The sequence below is a fragment of the Bos indicus x Bos taurus genome, chromosome 10 (genome assembly GCF_003369695.1).
Source record: "Bos indicus x Bos taurus breed Angus x Brahman F1 hybrid chromosome 10, Bos_hybrid_MaternalHap_v2.0, whole genome shotgun sequence".
Lineage (NCBI taxonomy): Eukaryota > Metazoa > Chordata > Mammalia > Artiodactyla > Bovidae > Bos > Bos indicus x Bos taurus.
The window spans coordinates 39,765,564-39,789,988 of NC_040085.1; the positions used below are offsets into that span (position 1 = coordinate 39,765,564).

Sequence of the window (24,425 nt, forward strand, 5' to 3'; positions counted from 1 at the left end):
TCTTATTCCATAGCTTGAAGCTGAGCTCTAGTGTCTTGGGATGAACATTTCTTTACTTATACACCCCTCTGGTTCTTTCTAGGATTAGTAATCATTTTGTAATTTATTCATTAATATTTTTTTCTATTTTTGGCCACGCAGCATGAAGGATTGAACCTGTTCCCCCTGCAGTGGAAGCACACAGACTTAACCACTGGACCACCAGGGAAGTCCTTCATTTAATGTTTCTTAGAGAGAGAGTGCATGCTCAGTCATGTCTGACTCTTTGTGACCCCATGGACTGTAGCCCACCAGGCTCCTCTGTCCATGGAATTTTCCAGGCAAGAATACTGGAGATGGTTGCTCTTTTCTTCTCCAGGGTATCTTCCTGACCCAGGGATTGAAACCACTTCTCTTTTGTCTTCTGCATTGGAGGCGGACTCTTTACCACTCATGCCAGTCGGGAACATTCCTATACACCTATAATAAATCCATCCCCAAACTTTCCTCTCAAAAGTCACCACCCAGTAGGTTAAAACATACTGCCTGATGTATAGGTTTTGCTTTTTTTGGCATCATCACCCCTGGAGTCCTCTGCTCCCCTGTGGATTGCCCTGCTTGCATCTGGACTGGTTGCTCTCAGGGCCTGCTGCACGCTGTCATCCTTGGACTTCTCTTCACCATCATCCCGGGAATCCCACCACTCCTCTCCCCTGTTAGAAGCTCTGTGACAAACTGGAAAACTGAATGTGAAGAAAAACATCTCCCTATGATTCCTGGCCCTTCAGTGTTAAGCAAATTCCTGTGTCTCTCAATATCAGTCAGGTTCTTGCCAGCTTGGCACACAAGCATTCACTGGAAGGCCAGAGGGACTCAGGATGGATGAGAGGCCTCAGTAGTAGGAACCAGAGGTTCCAGAGGCTGGAACAATCTGTCCAAGATGCCCGCACCGGCTCTGATGCCCGTTGTGAACAGCTTGGCCTTACTTACTCGGGATTCAAAGTGCTGATTGACCAAGCCAGAGGTCTTGTGGATACATCACTTATATCCTAACAATCCCCTTACACACTAACACTGCCACCACAGTTGTTTCCTCTCAGATAGGGAGGGGGCATTGGGAACTGGACAGCCAAAACAAACGGACATGTCTACTGTACCCTTTGAGTCTGTGTCCCCATCTACACAATAATAAAATAATAATAATATCAGTTTATAAAAGGTATGTGGCTTGGAGATTAGATGAGATGATAGGAAAACAATACAGTGATACATGATAGATTTTTTATAACTGTTGGTTTGATCTGGCAGGAGGATGAAAATATTCTATGTGGCTGGAGTGATAGAAGCCAAGACTGAGAGGCCAGAAAATCTGAAAGGAAAGAGCTGAGGGAGTGTGGGGTTCCCCAGCATGGAAAGCAGATTTGGAGAGGAGGGACAGGGCCCTGTCATGTTTGGGCAGCAGCCACCGAGAATGGTAGCACTTGGCCTCCTGGACCTTTGTTCTCCTGGATGCAGCTGCTCAGAACTGGGTTAGGACCTGGGCTCAGCTGAGATGGAGTCAGCATGCAGACCAGGAAAGGAAGAGCAGGGGGCCCAAGAAGGAGAGCCAGGTACATGGAGGTCAGGGATCAACCAGGCATGTGGAAACAGCCACTTGCGGACTGATCACGTCTGGCGCTTAAGGTTCTCTTCAAGAGAAAAAGGGGAAGAAATGCTCTCCTCCCACCTTTCCCTGCTGGGTTCAGCCACATTAAGAAGAAAGAGGAGTAGAATGTGGAGAAGGAGGGCAGGGCCGGTTAGCAAACACAGGAAAGTGAGATCCTAGGTTCAGCTCAGCAGCTGTGACTGCTAAGCCATCTAGCAAGAGTTTTCTCCTTGGAGGAGCCTCCCCGCCCTTCCTCCGGGCTCGCAGGGTCCATCCCTGCCACCTCTGGGCTCCCTTGGGGCTCTGTCCAGGCTCTGGCCTGGCCCCAGAACATAGGAGGCTGGCATTTGTTCCCAGGACATCTCTGCTTGGCTGTGAGGCCCCTGGAAAGGCAGGGCTTCTGCCTTCTTCCTCTCAGGACCTGGCTCGGGATAAGCAACAGGAAATGTTTTGTTGTTGTTTGGCCACGCCACATGGCATGCGGGACCTTAGTTCCCTGTGAAAGTCATTCAGTCGTGTCCGACTCTTTGTGACCCCCACGAACTACATAGTCCATGGAATTCTCCAGGTCACAATATTGGAGTGGGTAGCCTTTCCCTTCTCCACGGGATCTTCCCAACCCAGGGATTGAACCCAGGTCTCCCACATTGCAGGCAGATTCTTTACCAGCTGAACCATAAGGAAAGCCCAAGAATACAGGAGTGGGTAGCCTATCCAGTCTCCAGTGGATCTTCCCGACCCAGGAATCGAACCAAGGTCTCCTGCTTTGCAGGCAGATTCTTTAACAACTGAGATATGAGGGAAGCCCTGATCAGGGATCAAACCCTTGTTCACTAACTAGTTTCCTGACCAGGGTTCAAACCCTTGTCCCCTGTAGTAGAAGCATGGAATCCTAACCACTACATCACCAGGGAATTTCAGGAAAATTTTAAACACATTTACTTATTTGCACCGGGTTGTAGTTGTGGCATGTGGGATCTAGTTCCCTGACTAGGGATCAAATGTGGGTTCCCTGTATTGAGAGTGTAGTAGCCACGCGTTCTGGGAAACAAACTCACTCAGAAGGACAATGCAGATAGTGGAGTGCAGTTTGTTACACCAGTGGGCCCAAGGCAAAGTCTCCTCTTAGCCAAGGACCCTGACCAGTTTTTCTGAAAACCTTATATACGCTAAGTGTACGTGCCCAAACCCACCTCCCCCAATTCCCTGAAAGTAGTCTGAACAAAGGAAAAGAAAGATACAATCAAAGTTAGCCCCTGATTCATATGCCTTAAGCCTAGGTAGTTAACAGTGGACAATTATCAATAGGCCTGTGGTCATACCCCAATAAGCATAATAGAATTTATGATTCTATTCGGTTACACAGATGATTAAGGTATTCTTTTAGGCAACAGAGAGTCTAGGTACGAGCCCTGGGGCTCTTCCATCCAGGGGGCCTGGTTTTCCAGTTGGTATGTCGTTTCCATACATACTGGGCATATAGCTCAAAGTCCACAGGCCGGCCCAAGATGGAGTCCTGCTTTCAAGATGGAGCCTGTTCTGTCTGTTTCCTCCTTCATTCCCTGCTCTTGATGCTCTTAACTCATAGTATGAGCATCATTCATAGGGATATATTGCACCCTGACTCTCCAACCTCCAATTTGGGAGAAAGACATCAACCTTTGGGTTACAAAGTTCTTAATACATTGTAAAATAAAGGGTCCACAAAGCAGAACTTCAAGGCAACTATAACAGTGGTAAATATAGTTTTCCACCAATCACCCTTCACCCAAGATAGGACCAAAGTCCAAAAAGGAATATTATCATCAGATAATATTCTTATTATCTTTTACCTGATAGCTTTTACCTGACCTTTCGTGTCATCTACGGTGGTCGATATATTGCCTGATAAATCAGGAATATATACACAACATTCAACTTTAATTATAGCACAGGTCCCTCTTTGTACTGAAACTATGGTTAGTCTCAAGATGATACCAGCAAGTCCTTGTAGCAGCAGTTGATTGTAGAGCTTCGTCTGTTTTTCTTCTTTAGGATGATCTTGGTTTCACAGGGATCAGTGCGGTCCTTTTGTGTAGTGCTCTCAGTGTCCTCCAGTCTGTGTGGTATGCCCTCTTCACCCTTATGTGGAGGATCCAGGGGGTGGCACCTGCAACCTTAACTGCGGTAGGGCTGGTTAGAACAACAGTATATGGACCTTCCAATGTGGTGCCAAGGAGTCATGTTTCCAGTCCTTGACCACACCTGATCCCTGGGCACAAATTCGTGAATCTGTTCCCCAAGGGGGAATGGCACCCTTTCTTGTACAAACTTAGTTACCTGATTTATTACCTTACCTAGTTCTTCCATCTGCTGGAAATCTCATCTCCCCTTACCTGAGGCAAATTTGTTGACACCTGTTTTATTACGGGAGGGGGCCTCCCATACACAATTTTGTACAGAGAAGGGCCATGGGACTGTGGGGTCATCCTGAGTCTGAGCAGAGCTGTCGGAAACAAGTCCACCCAGGAACAGTCTCTAAGAGCCACTTGGAGAGTGTCTCCTTAAGTGTCCGGTTGGTTCCTTCCACCATCCCAGAACTCTGGGGCCTATATGCTGTATGTAATTTCCACTTGATGTTTAAAGTTTTGCTTACTTGTTATACTAAATCAGCTACAAAAGCCAGGCCATTGTCCTATCCAATGCTGGTAGGAAATCCAAATCTGGGAACTATCTCCCTAAGCAGGCACCAGGCTACCTTTGATGCTCTTTCATTCCGGGTAGGAAAATCTTCTACCCATCTCGAGAATATACATACTATGACCAGCAGGTAATGGTAGTGTCGGTGAGGTTTCATTTCAGTGAAGTCCACTTCCAGGTGTTCAAAGGGCAGCGTGCCTTTCACCTGAATCCCTGGAGGTTTCTGTCTGTGCGGAGAGGCAGCATTGACCTGTGAGCAGGCAGTGCAGTTCTGAGATTTTGTCCTGCATAGGGAAGAGAGGTAGGGAACCAAAAACTATTTTCAAATTAGCTCTTCCAGTTTATCATGGCCTAGATGGGTTGCTTGGTGTGTTTGGCTTACCCGAGTGGGTGCCAGCTCTTCTGGTACCAATAATTTGCCACTTGGCAATTCCCACCATCCCTTTTCAGTCTTGATGGCCCCTTCTGCTTTGGCCAGTTGGTTTTGGGCTTCAGTGTATTTTGGAGAGTCTAGAGTTAGCTCAGGTAGCTCCACCAATATAAGAGTTTTAATAGGGGCTTCACTTGTCACCCCCAAGCCCTCGGCTGCTTGTTTAGCGGTCTTATCTGCCAGTCTGTTCCCTGAGCCCAGGGAGTATCCTCTTTTTGATGTCCTCAGGGGTGTATGACTGCAACCCTTCCTGGTTGCCAGGCAGCATCTAATAGGGTCTTAATTTCTTCCTTATTCTTAATATCTTTTTCACTCCCTGTCAAAGGCCTCTCTCCTTATACAGAGCCCTGTAGTGTGGCAAAAGAATACTTGGATTCTGTGTAAATGTTTGTCTTCTTACCTTTTGAAAGCTGGAGGGCCTGGATTAGAGTATATAGTTTGGCCTGTTGAGCGGACCAGTGTGATGGCAGAGAGCTAGCCTCAACGATAGTTTCTTCCGTGACTACTGCATATCCCGACAGTCATTGTCCTTGCTTCACCAGGCTGGTGCCGTTGATGTACAGGACCAAATCTGGGTCCGGGATTGGCTGGTCTCAAGTCAGGGCTGCTGGCATATTTCCTTGCAATCATGTGAGGGCCCACCTTCTCCCGCAAGAAAGAGAGTGGCTAGATTCAGGGCCTGACAAGGCTCAGTAGTAACATGGGGGTTCTCACATAACAGTCGCTGGTATTGAGTAATCCGGCATGTTGACAGCCTTTATGGGGGTCCCCTCGCAGGAGAGTATTGACCTCATGCGGGACTTTTATGAACAAATCTTGGCCCAAAGTCAGCTTGGTTGCCTCCTGGACCAGTAAGGCAACTGCAGCAACTGCCCGTAAGCATCCCAGCCACCCAGTGGCAGCATTGTCTAGCTGATTAGAGATGAGTCACTGGTCTGCCAATGTCCCCATAGTCTGGGACAACACTCTCGTAGCCACCTTGTCCTTTTCAGTCACGTAAAGAGTAAACAGCTTAGCAAGGTCTAGCAGGCCTTAGGCGGGTGCTGACATAATTGTATTGGGTTTGAGTTCTATTACCAGTGGGACTTGTTTTTCAAGCCTGGGGTGGGTTTTCTTCCTCCCAGACCTCAGGGGATTGTTGAGTTAACTCTCTCTCTTGACTGTTTAGCCTGTCCGGTTTCCCTTCCTGGAGATCGTGCAACCTGCATTCATCTTGAGGGGTTACTGAGAGGAAGAGTAAATAGGTGGTTGAGCCCATTCGAACAGTGGGTCTTTCGTGCGGGGAAAGGTCACTTGTGCCCCCAATTTAGACAGCAAGTCTCTTCCTAACAAAGGTACTGGGCATTCAGGGATGTATAAAAATTCATGGGTCACTTGGTGCCCCCCATCTGACATTTTCAGGGTAGGCTAGAGACACAAAGGCTGCATTTATCACCATCTGAGACCCAGCAGCCTCTGGCTGGGTCTATTGGTGTATAAAGTCTATAGGCCCCGCCCAGTCTTTCGCAGAACTCAGAGGGTGATTCGCTTTCCCTTTGAATCACTTCGGAGGGTTTTGTGATACTCATGGCTTTTTGGGCCCCCCTCTTGAGACCTTGTAAAATAGTCACCCAATATCTCTCCAGGTGGCCCCTCCCTTCCTCTGTGTTACAGTTCCGGTTGGGCCTCTCATCTGCGGTGGCTAGTTCTGCCCACCACTGCTGGTTTGCAGACCCTTAGGGGCCATTTCTCTTAACCATTTTCTGGCTCAGTTGGGATCCTGTGTCTTTCCTCAGTGCTGAAAAGGGAGACTAGTAGTTGGATTATGTCATCCTATGTAGGGCGGTGGGTTTGAAAAATAGTCTCCATTAGCCTAATCATGGCTTGTGGCTCCCCCGAGTACGGTGGAGCGTGTCTCTGCCAGTTTAATATATCCATAGAGGAAAATGGCTGTTAATACTAGGCTACAGGGGGCTGATGGTAGTGCCCCATGCGTCCTGAACTGGAGGCTGTTGTACTCTCTGAGGGCCATCTGTAGTGGGGTTCTTTCCCCCTGTTCCTTGGTGGAGTGCAGCCTCTAATTGCTGTGTTTTCTTCCCCCTTCCCATCAGTACTCACCGGGACAGGTGGATACAATCTAGGAGGTCCAGCTGAGGTGGAATCTGGGGGCATTGACCAGAGGTCTCCATTGCTGGCATTGGAGCCTGCTGAAACGGCGGCTCTACAGATTCCGAGAGAGCTGGTAGAAGAGCAGTGGCTGCTGCAAGAGCTTCACCTGGCCCTGGATTGGGCAGTAAGGCGGCCTCCGGTCCTGGTGGAGCACTGGGAGGCAGGCGTGTCATTATCCAGTATGGGGGAGGGGTCAGGTTATCCCCGTCCAAATCCTGTAGAATTTCCCTTTTTATCATCAGTCAATTTTTGTGCCATTAATATTTTTCCCTTTCCCTTCTGGATACAGAACCTTGTCCAAGTAGGAGGGTCTTGAGCTAACCCTAGCCATGAGTCAATATATGCATATTGATCCGGGTGTCCTGGCTCTCCTGTGACTACTGTATAGGCTGCTTCCACTACTTTTAAGTTCATGGTGTTCTCCAGTGGCCATCCTACTCCCACAGGGGCCATTTGACCTCAAAGAGTATGTAGAGGCGGTTAGGCTTCATCTTCACCCCATAGTCTCCTCCTAATCCCTTCTTTAAAATTTTAATCATGCACTCCAATACAGCTGCGTTAGATTCACTTCCCCCATCTTGCTTACCTTCTTGGACCTTCTTCTACTTTTCCTTTTTGTTCTGTCTACGAAGTTCTCAGTACCCTATGTACTTCTGATATTTCCACTCAATGACACTTAAATTGCCATTCTGCCTCCTTCCTTTTTTTTTTTTTTTTTTAAGTTTTGCTATATAACAGGATTTTATTTACTTTTTTATAAATTTATTTATTTTAATTGGAGGTTAATTACTTTACAACATTGTATTGGTTTTACCATACATCAACATGAATCTGCCACAGGTATACACGTGTTCCCCATCCTGAACCCCCCCTCCCCTCCTCCCTCCCTGTACCATCCCTCTGTGTCGTCTCAGTGCACCAGCCCCAAGAATCCAGTATCATGCATCAAACCTGGACTGGTGATTCGTTTCATATATGATGTTATACATGTTTCAATGCCATTCTCCCAAATCATCCCACCCTCTCCCTCTCCCACAGAGTCCAAAAGACTGTTCTATACATCTGTGTCTCTTTTGCTGTCTTGCTTACAGGGTTATCATTACCATCTTTCTAAATTCCATATATATGCAGTAGTATACTATATTGGTGTTTTTCTTTCTGGCTTACTTCACTCTATATAATAGGCTCCAGTTTCATCCACCTCATTAGAACTGATTCAAAACGAATTCAAATTCAAATTAATGGCTGAGTAATACTCCATTGTGTATATGTACCACAGCTTTCTTATCCATTCGTCTGCTGATGGGCATCTAGGTTGCTTCCGTGTCCTGGCTATTATAAACAATGCTGCGATGAACATTGGGGTACATGTGTCTTTCAATTCTGGTTTCCTCGGTGTGTATGCCCAGCAGTGGGATTTCAGGGTCATAAGGCAGTTCTATTTCCAGTTTTTTAAGGAATCTCCACATTGTTCTCCATAGTGGCTGTACTAGTTGGCATTTCCACTAACAGTGTAAGAGGGTTCCCTTTTCTCTACACCCTCTCCAGCATTTATTGCTTGTAGACTTTTGAATCGCAGCCATTCTGACTGGCGTGAAATGGTACCTCATTGTGGATTTGATTTTCATTTTTCTGATAATGAGTGATATTGAGCATCTTTTCATGTGTTTGTTAGCCATCTGTATGTCTTCTTTGGAGAAACGTCTGTTTCGTTCTTTGGCCCATTTTTTTTATTGGGTCGTTTATTTTTCTGGAATTGAGGTGCAGGAGTTGCTTGTATATTTTTGAGATTAGTTGTTTGTCAGTTGCTTCATTTGCTATTATTTTCTCCCATTCTGAAGGCTGTCTTTTCACTTTGCTTATAGTTTCCTTTGTTGTGCAGAAGCTTTTAAGTTTAATTAGGTCCCATTTGTTTATTTTTGCTTTTATTTCCAATATTCTGGGAGGTGGGTCATAGAGGATCCTGCTGTGATGTATGTCGGAAAGTGTTTTGCCTATGTTCTCCTCTAGGAGTTTTATAGTTTCTGGTCTTATGTTTAGATCTTTAATCCATTTTGAGTTTATTTTTATGTATGGTGTTAGAAAGTGTTCTAGTTTCATTCTTTTACAAGTAGTTGACCAGTTTTCCCAGCACCACTTGTTAAAGAGATTGTCTTTAATCCATTGTATATTCTTGCCTCCTTTGTCAAAGATAAGGTGTCCATAGGTGTGTGGATTTATCTCTGGGCTTCCTATTTTGTCCCATTGATCTATATTTCTGTCTTTGTGCCAGTACCATACTGTCTTGATGACTGTGGCTTTGTAGTAGAACCTGAAGTCAGGCAGGTTGATTCCTCCAGTTCCATTCTTCTTTCTCAAGATTGCTTTGGCTATTCGAGGTTTTTTGTATTTCCATACAAAATGTGAAATTATTTGTTCTAGCTCTGTGAAAAATACCGTTGGTAGCTTGATAGGGATTGCATTGAATCTGTAGATTGCTTTGGGTAGCATACTCATTTTCACTATATTGATTCTTCCGATCCATATTTTTCCGTGTATTATTGTCCTCTCTGATTTCTTTCACCAGTGTTTTATAGTTTTCTATATATAGGTCTTTAGTTTCTTTCAGTTCAGTTGCTCAGTCGTGTCCGACTCTTTGTGACCCCATGAATCGCAGCACGCCAGGCCTCCCTGTCCATCACCAACTCCCAGAGTTCACCAAGAATCACGTTCATCGAGTCAGTCATGCCATCCAGACCTCTCATCCTCTGTCGGCCCCTTCTCCTCCTGCCCTCAATCCCTCCCAGCATCAGAGTCTTTTCCAAGGAGTCAACTTTTCGCATGAGGTGGACAAAGTACTGGAGTTTCAGCTTTAGCATCATTCCTTCCAAAGAAATCCCAGGGCTGATCTCCTTCAGAATAGACTGGTTGGATCTCCTTGCAGTCCAAGGGACTCTCAAGAGTCTTCTCCAACACCACACTTCAAAAGCATCAATTCTTTGGCACTCAGCTTTCTTCACAGTCCAACTCTCACATCCATATGTGACCACAGGAAAAACCATAGCCTTGACTAGATGGACCTTTGTTGGCAAAGTAATGTCTCTGCTTTTGAATATGCTATCTAGGCTGGTCATACTTTCCTTCCAAGGAGTAAGTGTCTTTTAATTTCATGGCTGCAGTCACCATCTGTAGTGATTTTGGAGCCCAGAAAAATAAAGTCTGACACTGTTTCCACTGTTTCCCCATCTATTTCCCATGAAGTGGTGGGACTGGATGCCATGATCTTCGTTTTCTGAATGTTGAGCTTTAAGCCAACTTTTTCACTCTCCACTTTCACTTTCATCAAGAGGCTTTTGAGTTCCTCTTCACTTTCTGCCATAAGAGTGGTGTCATCTGCATATCTGAGGTTATTGATATTTCTCCTGGCAATCTTGATTCCAGCTTGTGTTTCTTCCAGTCCAGCGTTTCTCATGATGTACTCTGCATATAAGTTAAATAGGCAAGGTGACGATATACAGCCTTGACGTACTCCTTTTCCTATTTGGAACCAGTCTGTTGTTCCATGTCCAGTTCTAACTGTTGCTTCCTGACCTGCATACAGATTTCTCAAGAGGCAGGTCAGGTGGTCTGGTATTCCCATCTCTTTCAGAATTTTCCACAGTTTGTGGTGATTCACACAGTCAAAGGCTTTGGCATAGTCAATAAAGCAGAAATAGATGTTTTTCTGGAACTCTCTTGCTTTTTCGATGATCCAGCAGATGTTGGCAATTTGATCTCTGGTTCCTCTGCCTTTTCTAAAACCAGCTTGAACATCAGGAAGTTCACGGTTCACATATTGCTGAAGCCTGGCTTGGAGAATTTTGAGCATTACTTTACTAGCGTGTGAGATGGGTGCAATTGTGCGGTAGTTTGAGCATTCTTTGGCATTGCCTTTCTTTGGGATTGGAATGAAAACTGACCTTTTCCAGTCCTGTGGCCACTGCTGAGTTTTCCAAATTTGCTGGCATATTGAGTGCAGCACTTTCACAGCATCATCTTTCAGGATTTGAAAGAGCTCAACCAGAATTCCATCACCTCCACTAGCTTTGTTCATAGTGATGCTTTCTAAGGCCCACTTGACTTCACATTCCAGGATGTCTGGCTCTAGGTGAGTGATCACACCATCGTGATTATCTGGGTCATGAAGATCTTTTTTGTATAGTTCTTCTGTGTATTCTTGCCACCTGTTCTTAATATCTTCCGCTTCTGTTAGGTAGATATATTCCAAAGTATTTTATTCTTTTCTTTGCAATGGTGAATGGAATTTTTCCCTTAATTTCTTTTTCTATTTTCTCATTATTAGTGTGTAGGAATGCAAGGGATTTCTGCATGTTGATTTTATATCCTTCAACTTTACTATATTCATTGATTAACTCTAGTAATTTTCTGGTGGAGTCTTTAGGGTTTTTTAGGTAGAGGATCATGTCATCTGCAAACAGTGAGAGTTTTACTTTTTATTTTCCAATTTGGATTCCTTTTATTTCTTTTTCTGCTCTGATTGCTGTGGCCAAAACTTCCAAAACTATGTTGAATAGTAGTGGTGAAAGTGGGCACCCTTGTCTTGTTCTGACTTTAGGGGAAATGCTTTCAATTTTTCACCATTGAGGATAATGTTTGCTGTGGGTTTGTCATATATAGCTTTTATTATGTTGAGGTATGTTCCTTCTATTCCTGCTTTCTGGAGAGTTCTTATCATAAATGGATGCTGAATTTTGTCAAAGGCTTTCTCTGCATCTATTGAGATAATCATATGGCTTTTATTTTTCAATTTGTTAATGTGGTGTATTACATTGATTGATTTGCAGATATTGAAGAATCCTTGCATCCCTGGGATAAAGCCCACTTGGTCATGGTGTATGATCTTTTTAATGTGTTGTTGGATTCTGATTGCTAGAATTTTGTTAAGGATTTTTGCATCTATGCTCATCAGTGATATTGGCCTGTAGTTTTCTTTTTTTTGTGGCATCTTTGTCAGGTTTTGGTATTAGGGTGATGGTGGCCTCATAGAATGAGTTTGGAAGTTTACCTTCCTCTGCAATTTTCTGGAAGAGTTTGAGTAGGATAGGTGTTAGCTCTTCTCTAAATTTTTGGTAGAATTCAGCTGTGAAGCCATCTGGACCTGGGCTTTTGTTTGCTGGAAGATTTCTGATTACAGTTTCAATTTCCATGCTTGTGATGGGTCTGTTAAGATTTTCTATTTCTTCCTGGTCCAGTTTTGGAAAGTTGTACTTTTCTAAGAATTTGTCCATTTCTTCCATGTTGTCTATTTTATTGGCATATAATTGCTGATAGTAGTCTCTTATGATCCTTTGTATTTCTGTGTTGTCTGTTGTGATCTCTCCATTTTCATTTCTAATTTTATTGATTTGATTTTTCTCCCTTTGTTTCTTGATGAGTCTGGCTAATGGTTTGTCAATTTTATTTATCCTTTCAAAGAACCAGCTTTTGGCTTTGTTGATTTTTGCTATGGTCTCTTTTGTTTCTTTTGTATTTATTTCTGCCCTAATTTTTAAGATTTCTTTCCTTCTACTAACCCTGGGGTTCTTCACTTCTTCCTTTTCTAGTTGCTTTAGGTGTTAGTTCAGTTCAGTTCAGTCACTCAGTCGTGTCCAACTCTTTGCGACCCCATGAATCGCAGCACGCCAGGCCTCCCTGTCCATCACCAACTCCCGGAGTTCACTCAGACTCACATCCATCGAGTCAGTGATGCCATCCAGCCATCTCATCCTCTGTCGGCCCCTTCTCCTCCTGCCCCCAATCCCTCCCAGCATCAGAGTCTTTTCCAAGGAGTCAACTCTTCACATGAGGTGGACAAAGTACTGGAGTTTCAGCTTTAGCATCATTCCTTCCAAAGAAATCCCAGGGCTGATCTCCTTCAGAATGGACTGGTTAGATCTCCTTGCAGTCCAAGGGACTCTCAAGAGTCTTCTCCAACACCACAGTTCAAAAGCATCACTTCTTCGGTGCTCAGCCTTCTTCACAGTCCAACTCTCACATCCATACATGGCCACAGGAAAAACCATAGCCTTGACTAGATGAACATTTATTGGCGAAGTAATGCCTCTTCTTTTGAATATGCTATCTAGGTTGGTCATACTTTCCTTCCAAGGAGTAAGCATCTTTTAATTTCATGGCTGCAGTCACCATCTGTAGTGACTTTTTTTTTTTTTTTGGAGCCCAGAAAAATAAAGTCTGACACTGTTTCCACTGTTTCCCCATCTATTTCCCATGAAGTGATGGGACCGGATGCCATGACCTTCGTTTTCTGAATGTTGAGCTTTAAGCCAACTTTTTCACTCTCCATTTTCACTTTCATCAAGAGGCTTTTGAGTTCCTCTTCACTTTCTGCCATAAGGGTGGTGTCATCTGCATATCTGAGGTTATTGATATTTCTCCTGGCAATCTTGATTCCAGCTTGTGTTTCTTCCAGTCCAGTGTTTCTCATGATGTACTCTGCATATAAGTTAAATAAGCAGGGTGACAATATGCAGCCTTGACATAGTCCTTTTTCTATTTGGAACCAGTCTGTTGTTCCATGTCCAGTTCTAACTGTTGCTTCCTGACCTGCATACAGATTTCTCAAGAGGCAGGTCAGGTGGTCTGGTATTCCCATCTCTTTCAGAATTTCCCACAGTTTATTGTGATTCACACAGTCAAAGGCTTTGGCATAGTCAATAAAGCAGAAATAGATGTTTTTCTGGAACTCTCTTGCTTTTTCCATGAGTTAGGTTATTTATTTTACTTTTTATTGTTTCTTGAGGTATGCCTGTATTGCTATGAACTTACCCCTTAGCACTGCTTTTACAGTGTCCCACAGGTTTTGGGTTGTTGTGTTTTCATTTTCATTTGTTTCTATGCATATTTTGATTTCTTTTTTTATTTTTTCTGTGATTTGTTGGTTATTCAGCAGTGTGCTGTTCAGCCTCCATATGTTGGAATTTTTAATAATTTTTCTCCTGTAATTGAGATCTAGTCTTACTGCATTGTGGTAGAAAAGATGCTTGGAATGATTTCAATTTTTTTGAATTTACCAAGGCTAGATTTATGGCCCAGGATGTGATCTATCCTGGAGAAAGGATCCGTGTGTGCTTGAGAAAAAGGTGAAATTCCTTGTTTTGGGGTGAAATGTCCTATAGATATCAATTAGGTCTAACTGGTCTATTGTACATTTAAAGTTTGTGTTTCCTTGTTAATTTTTTGTTTAGTTAATCTATCCATAGGTGTGAGTGGGGGTATTAAAGTCTCCCACTATTATTGTGTTATTGTTAATTTCCCCTTTCATACTTGTTAGCATTTGTCTTACATATTGCAGTGCTTCTATGTTGGGTGCATATATATTTATAATTGTTATATCTTCTTGGATTGATCCTTTATCATTATGTAGTGTCCTTCTTTGTCTCTTTTCACAGCCTTTGTTTTAAAGTCTATTTTATCTGATATGAGTATTGCTACTCCTGCTTTCTTTTGTTCTCTTTTTGCATGGAAAATCTTTTTCCAGCCCTTCACTTTCAGTCTGTATGTGTCCCCTTTTTTGAGGTGGGTCTCTTGTAGACAACATATATAGCAATTTGTTTTTGTATCCATTCAGCCAGTCTTTGTCTTTTGGTTGGGGCATTCAACCCATTTACATTTAAGGTAATTACTGATAAGTATGATCCCGTTGCCATTTACTTCATTGTTTTGGGTTCGAGTTTATACACCCTTTTTGTGTTTCCCGTCTAGAGAATATCATTTAGCATTTGTTGGAGAGCTGGTTTGGTGGTGCTGAATTCTCTCAGCTTTTGCTTATCTGTAAAGCTTTTTTTTTTTTTTTTTTTCTGTAAAGCTTTTGATTTCTCCTTCATATTTGAATGAGATCCTTGCTGGGAACAGTAATCTGGGCTGTAGATTATTTTCTTTCATCACTTTAAGTATGTCTTGCCATTCCCTCCTGGCCTGAAGAGTTTCTATTGAAAGATCAGCTGTTATCCTTCCGGGAATCCCCTTGTGTTATTTGTTGTTTTCCCCTTGCTGCTTTTAATATTTGTTCTTTGTGTTTGATCTTTGTTAATTTGATTAATATGTGTCTTGGGGTGTTTCACCATGGGTTTATCCTGTTTGGGACTCTCTGGGATTCTTGGACTTGGGTGATTATTTCCTTCCCCCTTTTAGGGAAGTTTTCAACTATTATCTCCTCAAGTATTTTCTCATGGTCTTTCTTTTTGTCTTCTTCTTCTGAGACTCCTATGATTCGAATGTTGGGGCGTTTAACACTGTCCTGGAGGTCTCTGAGATTGTCCTCATTTCTTTTAATTCGTTTTTCTTTTTTCCTCTCTGATTCATTTATTTCTCCCATTCTATCTTCTACTTCACTAATCCTATCTTCTGCCTCTGTTAATCCACTATTTGTTGCCTCCAGAATGTTTTTGATCTAATTTATTGCATTATTCATTATATACTGACTCTTTTTTATCTCTGCTAGGTCCTTATTAAACCTTTCTTGCATCTTCTCAATCCTTGTCTCCAGGCTATTTATCTGTGATTCCATTTGATTTCAAGATTTTGGATCATTTTCACTATCATTATTTGGAGTTCTTTATCAGGTAGATTCCCTATCTCTTCCTCTTTGGTTTGGTTTGGTGGGCATTTATCCTGTTCCTTTACCTGCTGGGTATTCCTCTGTCTCTTCATCTTGTTTATATTGCTGAGTTTGGGGTGGCCTTTCTGTATTCTGGCAGTTTGTGGAGTTCTCTTTATTGTGGAGTTTCCTCGCTGTGGGTGGGTTTGTACAGGTGGCTTGTCAAGGTTTCTTGGTTAGGGAAGCTTGTGTTGGTGTTCTGGTGGGTGGAGCTGAATTTCTTCTCTCTGGAGTGCAATGAAGTGTCCAGTAATGAGTTATGAGATGTCAATGGTTTTGGAGTAACTTTGGGCGGCCTGTATATTGGAGCTCAGGGCTGTGTTCCTGTGTTGCTGGAGAATTTGCGTGGTATGTCTTGCTCTGGAACTTGTTGGCCCTTGGGTGGTGCTTGGTTTCAGTGTAGGTATGGAGGCGTTTGATGAGCTCCTGTCAATTGATGTTCCCTGGAGTCAGGAGTTCTCTGGTGTTCTCAGGATTTGGACTTAAGCCTCCTGCTTCTGGTTTTCAGTCTTATTTTTTACAGTAGTCTCAAGACTTCTCCTTCTATACAGCATCATTGATAAAACGTCTACGTTAAAGATGAAAAGTTTCTCCACAGTGAGGGACACCCAGAGAGGTTCACAGAGTTACATGGAAAAGAGAAGAGGGAGGAGGAAGTTAGAGGTGACCCAAATGAGATGAGGTGGAATCAATAGAGGAGAGAGCAAGCTAGCCAGTTATCACTTCCTTATGTGCACTCCACAACTGGACCACTCAGAGATGTTCACGGAGTTATACAGAGAAGAGAAGAGGGAGGAAGGAGACAGGTGGCCAGGAGGATAAAAGGGGGGAATCAAAAGGAGAGAGACAGATCCAGCCAGTAATCAGTTCCCTAAGTGTTCTCCACCGTCTGGAACACACAGAGATTCACGGAGTTGGGTAGAGAAGAGAGGGAGTAGGGAGGAGACAGAGGTGACCTGGTGGAGAAAAAGGAGAGTCCAGAGGGGGAGAGAGCAGTCAAGCCAGTAATCTCTCTCCCAAGTAAAAACGGGTACTAAAGATTGGTTCTTAAAGAACCCGTTACTGAAGAAACAGGTTCTTAAAGGTACAAAATTGATAACAAATACCAAAAAGCAAAGATTAAAAATCTAGAGTAGAGTTTGGAATTTCAAAAATACAATATTAAAGAAAAGAAGAAAAAAAGAAAAAAAGTCACAAAAATTATTTTATATATATATATATATATATATATATATATATATATATATGAAGTTTGCTTTAAAAAATAGGGTCTAGTAGGTTATAAAAGTGAAAATTAAAGGAGTAATAAAGGACTTAAAATTTTTAAAAAATTAAAAAAAAAAGAATGATCATAAAAACAGTAAAAATATATCTAGGACTTTCTCTGGTGGTGTTGTGGGTATTGTGGGTTCAGTTCATTTTCGGATAGTTCCTTGGTCCGGCTTATATTTCTCAAGATCTATAGGCCCCTTCCTATGTAGTCGGTACTAACGACAGGGTTTTAATCTATTGCACCTGTCATTTCCAAGGCGGTTCCCTCTGTTTTAGCTTCTTCTGTTTGCTGGTCTCTTTAGTGTCTGATTTCCGCCCTGGCACAAAGCGGGCAGTGGTGGACACTTTTTTTAGGCTCACTTGTTCAGTCCCGCTGTGGGGAGGGAGGGACACTGCAAACAAATAACACTGGCGTGTGCTTGCAGTGTCTCAGCCACACTGGGCCTGCCCCCGCTCACGGCACGTGTGCCCTCCCTGCCTTCACTGCCCTGGCTCTAGGTTGCTCTGCCGGAAACTGTCTGAAGCCGGCCCTGGGCTGCATGCATCTCCCAGGTCTAAGCCGCTCAGGTTCAGGCACTCGGGTAGTCCTCAGAGGCGCAGACTCGGTTGGGCCTGCGTTTTGTTCCCTTCCCAAGTCCGAGCAGCTCAGGTGATGAGGTGTTTGGTGAGAGTGGTCGCTGCAACTTATCGCCTCCCCTGTCCCTGCCGCTCAGTTTTCTGGGTGTACAACTGGCGCACCTTCTCAGGTGGATGTTGACTGTCCAGAACCCCAAGAAGTTTTAGTTAGCAAAGAAGCCTGCTTGCAGTTTGGTAGATAATGTCTCTCTATGGCTGCAATTGCCCTTCGGGCTCTGGCTGCCTGTCACTGGAGGGGGATGGTCTGCAGCCGGCTATCTCTGTTCAGTCCTTTGTTCTGTGCGCGGGCCTGGCGGTGTCTTAGGACTTTTCGCTTGGTAGCTATCCCACAATCTGGTTTGCTAGCCCAAGTTAGTTCCCTCAGATTGCCCTTGGGGCATTCAGGCCATATCCTTACTCTACAGAATGCAGCCCGAGCCTCCCTGCCCAGCCCCCGCTTGCTAGGGGTGGGTGCAGGCGTCTGCGCTGCTTCTCCGCTGGGTGAGTTACCGCTGGGCTCGTAATCTGTGGATTTTAATTATTTATTTATTTTTCCTCCCTGATATGTTGCCCTCTGTGCTTCCAAGGCTCGCCATAGACTTGGCAGTGAGAGTGTTTGGAAACTTCTCTCTTTTTAAGACTCCCTCCCCAGGACGGAGCTCCATCCCTACCTCTTTTGTCTCTTTTTTTGTCTTTTATATTTTTTCCTACCTCCTTTCGAAGACAATGGGCTGCTTTTCTGGGTGCCTGATGTCCTCTGACTGCATTCAGAAATTGTTTTGTGAAATCTACTCAGAGTTTAAATGTTCTTTTGATGAATATGTGGGGGAGAAAATGGTCTCCCCGTCCTATTCCTCCACCATCTTCAACAATTCTCCTGCCTCCTTCCTAATTGGGATGAGAAGAGCCTTACCTGCCAGATCCCAGAGGGAGAAGGGGGATTGGCGTGCCTTCACCTACCGGTCAGCACAGCCGAACCAGACCACCATGTGATCCAAGACTGTTTCTCCCTTAACTTTTAAAGTCCACTCTGCCTTGGTGGGCTTGATCAGGTGTGGATGAAAATACAGATGGGTTAAATATCCCACATCCCAGGCCATCTCTGGAAAAGCCAATTTGTACTCACTTATGTATCCCCCTCCTTCTAGCCTGACAATTCCGAGGGGGTCAAGAATTTCATAGCAGATGGGACACCTCCTTGGAGAGGGCAGAATACGAGCACACAAAATCCAAGTTTCTTCTCCTAAAAATCCCCTGGCAGTTGCTTGGTAATAATTTTCCCCAAGACAGCGTGGACACCACCTCCTAAATGACCTTCACAAATTTCCTTCCTAAGCCCTAACACACTCGTCAACCTGGGTACCAAGCAATCATTGCCACCTGCCTATTCCAGGCTCCTGTGGGTCTGTGCCCCTTCTAATCCCTCGCAGGGGGATGATCAGGCCCCTTCTTCCTCCCTACCTGGTGGGTTCCTTCTCACCTGAGGGCTCAGTTCCCCTGCTGCCATCAACTACCTGCTAACATGAAAGGTCTGGGCATTGAGAAGCAGAACCCTTCCAGAAGGGCGAGGCGACTTCCCCTTCTAGAAGATTCGAGCCGCAAGGCCTCGGAGTAGTCCCAAATGGGACTTGTGTCCTCAAAGTGAGGAGTTTCCAGGCCCATGCACCAAATGTTGTAGCCACATGTTCCGGGAAACAAACTCACTCAGAAGGACCATGCAGATAGTGGAGTGCAGTTTATTACACCGGCGGGCCCAAGGTAGAGTCTCCTCTTAGCCAAGGACCCTGACCAGTTTTTCTGAAAACCTTATATACCCTAAGTGTACGTGCCCAAACCCACCTCCCCCAATTCCCTGAAACTAGTCTGAACAAATCCTAGGGACGGGGGAGCCTGGTGGGCTGCCGTCTGTGGGGTCACACAGAGTCGGACACGACTGAAGTGACTTAGCAGCAGCAGCAGCAGTCTGAACAAAGGAAAAGAAAGATATAATCAAAGTTAACCCCTGATTCATATGCCTTAAGCCTAGGTAGTTAACAGTGGACAATTATCAATAGGCCTGTGGTCATACCCCAATAAGCATAATAGAATTTATGCTTCTATTCAGTCACACAGATAATTAGAGTATTCTTTTAGGCAACAGAGAGTCTAGGTACGAGCCCTGGGGCTCTTCCATCCAGGGGGCCTGGTTTTCCAGTTGGTATGTCGTTTCCATACATACTGGGCATATAGCTCAAAGTCCACAGGCCGGCCCAAGATGGAGTCCTGCTTTCAAGATGGAGCCTGTTCTGTCTGTTTCCTCCTTCATTCCCTGCTCTTGATGCTCTTAACTCATAGTATGAGCATCATTCATAGGGATATATTGCACCCTGACTCTCCAACCTCCAATTTGGGAGAAAGACATCAACCTTTGGGTTACAAAGTTCTTAATACATTGTAAAATAAAGAGTCCACAAGGCAGAACTATCAAGGCAACTATAACAATGGTAAATATAGTTTTCCACCAATCACCCTTCACCCAAGATAGGACCAAAGTCCAAAAAGGAATATTATCATCAGACATAGCTTTTACCTGACCTTTCATGTCATCTAGGGTGGCTGATATATTGCCCGATAAATCAGGAATATATACACAACATTCAACTTTAATTATAGCACAGGTCCCTCTTTGTACTGAAACTATGGTTAGTCTCAAGATGATACCAGCAAGTCCTTGTAGCAGCAGTTGATTGTAGAGCTTCGTCTGTTTTTCTTCTTTAGGATGATCTTGGTTTCACAGGGATCAGTGCGGTCCTTTTGTGTAGTGCCCTCGGTGTCCTCCAGTCTGTGTGGTATGCCCTCTTCACCCTCATGTGGAGGATCCAGGGGGTGACACCTGCAACCTTAACTGCAGTAGGGCTGGTTAGAACAACAGTATATGGACCTTCCAATGTGGTGCCAAGGAGTCATGTTTCCAGTCCTTGACCATATCTGATCCCCGGGCACAAATTCGTGAATCTGTTCCCCAAGGGGGAATGGCACCCTTTCTTGTACAAACTTAGTTACCTGATTTATTACCTTACCTAGTTCTTCCATCTGCTGTGAAATCTCATCTCCCCTTACCTGAGGCAAATTTGTTGACACCTGTTTTATTATGGGAGGGGGCCTCCCATACACAATTTTGTACAGAGAAGGGCCATGGGACTGTGGGGTCATCCTGAGTCTGAGCAGAGCTGTCGGAAACAAGTCCACCCAGGAACAGTCTCTAAGAGCCACTTGGAGAGTGTCTCTTTAAGTGTCCGGTTGGTTCCTTCCACCATCCCAGAACTCTGGGGCCTATATGCTGTATGTGATTTCCACTTGATGTTTGAAGTTTTGCTTACTTGTTGTACTAAATCAGCTACGAAAGCCGGGCCATTGTCTTATCCAATGCTGGTAGGAAATCCAAATCTGGGAACTATCTCCCTAAGCAGGCACCAGGCTACCTTTGATGCTCTTTCAGTCCGGGTAGGAAAATCTTCTACCCATCTCGAGAATATACATACTATGACCAGCAGGTAATGGTAGTGTCGGTGAGGTTTCATTTCAGTGAAGTCCACTTCCAGGTGTTTAAAGGGCAGCGTGCCTTTCACCTGAATCCCTGGAGGTTTCTGTCTGTGTGGAGAGGCAGCATTGACCTGTGAGCAGGCAGTGCAGTTCTGAGATTTTGTCCTGCATAGGGAAGAGAGGTGGGGAACCAAAAACTATTTTCAAATTAGCTCTTCCAGTTTATCATGGCCTAGATGGGTTGCTTGGTGTGTTTGGCTTACCCGAGTGGGTGCCAGCTCCTCTGGTACCAATAATTTGCCACTTGGCAATTCCCACCATCCCTTTTCAGTCTTGATGGCGCCTTCTGCTTTCGCTAGTTGGTTTTGGGCTTCAGTGTATTTTGGAGAGTCTAGAAGGAAATGGCAACCCACTCCAGTGTTCTTGCCTGGACAATCCCGGGGACGGGGGAGGTTGGTGGGCTGCCGTCTATGGGGTCGAACAGAGTTGGATACGACTGAAGCGACTTAACAGCAGCAGCGTTAGCTCAGGTAGCTCCGCCAACATGAGAGCATTAGTAGGGGCTTCACTTGTCACCCCCAAGCCTTCGGCTGCTTGTTTAGCAGTCTTGTCTGCCAGTCTGTTCCGAGTCTGGGGGGTATCCTCTTTTTGATGTCCTCAAGCAGTGTATGATTGCAACCCTTTCTGGTTCCCAGGCAGCATCTAATAGGGTCTTAATTTCTTCCTTATTCTTAATATCTTTTTCACTCCCTGTCAAAGGCCTCTCTCCTTATACAGAGAGAGCCCTGTAGTGTGGCAAAAGCATACTTGGAGTCTGTGTAAGTGTTTGTCTTCTTACCTTTTGACAGCGGGAGGGCCTGGATTAGAGCATATAGTTTGGCCTGTTGAGCAGGCCAGTGTGATGGCAGAGAGCTAGCCTCAACGATGGTTTCTTCCATGACTACTGCATATCCCGACAGTCATTGTCCTTGCTTCACCAGGCTGGTGCCCTTGATGTACAGGACCAAATCTGGGTCCGGGATTGGCTGGTCTCAAGTCAGGGCTGCTGGCATATTTCCTTGCAATCATGTGAGGGCCCACCTTCTCCCGCAAGAAAGAGAGTGGCTAGATTCAGGGCCTGACAAGGCTCAGTAGTAACATGGGGGTTCTCACATAACAGTCACTGGTATTGAGTAATCCGGCATGTTGACAGCCTTTATGGGGGTCCCCTCGCAGGAGAGTGTTGACCTCATGCAGGACTTTTATGAACAAATCTTGGCCCAAAGTCAGCTTGGTTGCCTCCCAGACCAGTAAGGCAACTGCAGCAACTGCCCGTAAGCATCCCAGCCACCCAGTGGCAGCATTGTCTAGCTGATTAGAGATGAGTCACTGGTCTGCCAATGTCCCCATAGTCTGGGACAACACTCTCGTAGCCACCTTGTCCTTTTCAGTCACGTAAAGAGTAAACAGCTTAGCAAGGTCTGGCAGGCCTTAGGCGGGTGCTGACATAATTGTATTGGGTTTGAGTTCTGTTACCAGTGGGACTTGTTTTTCAAGCCTGGGGTGGGTTTTCTTCCTCCCAGACCTCAGGGGATTGTTGAGTTAACTCTCTCTCTTGACTGTTTAGCCTGTCCGGTTTCCCTTCCTGGAGATCGTGCAACCTGCATTCATCTTGAGGGGTTACTGAGAGGAAGAGTAAATAGGTGGTTGAGCCCACTTGAACAGTGGGTCTTTCGTGTGGGGAAAGGTCACTTGTGCCCCCAATTTAGACACAAGTCTCTTCCTAACAAAGGTACTGGGCATTCAGGGATGTATAAAAATTCATGGGTCACTTGGTGTCCCCTCATCTGACATTTTCAGGGTAGGCTAGAGACACAAAGGCTGCATTTATCACCATCTGAGACCCAGCAGCCTCTGGCTGGGTCTATTGGTGTATAAAGTCTATAGGCCCCGCCCAGTCTTTCGCAGAACTCAGAGGGTGATTCGCTTTCCCTTTGAATCACTTCGGAGGGTTTTGTGATACTCATGGCTTTTTGGGCCCCCCTCTTGAGACCTTGTAAAATAGTCACCCAATATCTCTCCAGGTGGCCCCTCCCTTCCTCTGTGTTACAGTCCCGGTTGGGCCTCTCATCTGCGGTGGCTAGTTCTGCCCACCACTGCTGGTTTGCAGACCCTTAGGGGCCATTTCTCTTAACCATTTTCTGGCTCAGTTGGGATCCTGTGTCTTTCCTCAGTGCTGAAAAGGGAGACTAGTAGTTGGATTATGTCATCCTATGTAGGGCGGTGGGTTTGAAAAATAGTCTCCATTAGCCTAATCATGGCTTGTGGCTCCCCCGAGTACGGTGGAGCGTGTCTCTGCCAGTTTAATATATCCATAGAGGAAAATGGCTGTTAATACTAGGCTACAGGGGGCTGATGGTAGTGCCCCATGCGTCCTGAACTGGAGGCTGTTGTACCCTCTGAGGGCCATCTGTAGTGGGGTTCTTTCCTCCTGTTCCTTGGCAGAGCGCAGCCTCTGTCTAATTGCTGTGTTTTCTTCCCCCTTCCCATCAGTACTCACCAGGAGAGGTGGATACAATCTAGGAGGTCCAGCTGAGTTGAAATTCTGGGGGCATTGACCAGAGGTCTCCATTGCTGGCATTGGAGCCTGCTGAAGTGGCGGCCCCACAGACTCCGGGAGAGCTAGTGGGAGAGCAGTGGCAGCTGTAGGAGCTTCACCTGGCCCTGGATTGGGCAGTAAGGCAGCCTCTGGTCCTGGTGGAGCACTGGGAGGCAGGCATGTCATTATCCAGTATGGGGGAGGGGTCAGGTCATCCCCATCCAAATCCTGTAGAATTTCCCTTTTTATCATCAGTCAATTTTTGTGCCATTAATATTTTTCCCTTTCCCTTCTGGATACAGAACCTTGTCTAAGTAGAAGGGTCTTGAGGTAAACCTAGCCATGAGTCAATATATGGATGTCCTGGCTCTCCTGTGACTACTGTATAGGCTGCTTCCACTACTTTTAAGTTCATGGTGTTCTCCAGTGGCCATCCTACTCCCACAGGGGGCCATTCGACCTCACAGAGTATGTGGAGGCGGTTAGGCTTCATCTTCACCCCATAGACTCCTCAAAGTCCCTTCTTTAAATTTTTAATCATGCACTCCAATACAGCTGCGTTAGATTCACTTCCCCCATCTTGCTTACCTTCTCAGACCTTCTTCTAGTTTTCCTTTTCGTTCTGTCTACGAAGTTCTCAGTACCCTATGTACTCTGATATTTCCACTCAATGACACTTAAATTGCCATTCTGCCTCCTTCCTAATTGGGGTGAGAAGAGCCTTACCTGCCAGACCCCAGAGGGAGAAGGGGAATCGGCGTGCCTTCCCCTACCGGTCAGCACAGCCGAACCAGACCACCACGTGATCGAACACTGTTTCTCCCTTATCTTTTAAAGTCCATTCTGTCTTGGTGGGCTTGATCAGGTGCAGATGAAAATAAGATGGGTTAAATATCCCACATCCCAGGCCATCTCCAGAAAG

At 45.0% G+C, this 24,425-nt stretch overlaps 1 long non-coding RNA gene across 3 annotated transcripts; it reads right to left on the bottom strand.

Annotated features, from left to right (window-relative positions):
- Positions 1-3,523: 3,523 nt before the first annotated feature.
- On the bottom strand, positions 3,524-7,007 carry LOC113900229. 3 transcript variants are annotated; one of them, XR_003513097.1, is made up of 3 exons: positions 6,831-7,007; positions 5,134-5,375; positions 3,524-4,587 (listed from the first exon to the last, which is right to left on the bottom strand). It is a non-coding gene; the product is annotated as an uncharacterized LOC113900229 (long non-coding RNA). The 3 variants fall into 3 exon arrangements; XR_003513098.1 differs by lacking the exon at positions 5,134-5,375; XR_003513096.1 differs by having other exon boundaries at positions 3,524-5,375.
- Between the last annotated feature and the right edge of the window lie 17,418 nt (positions 7,008-24,425).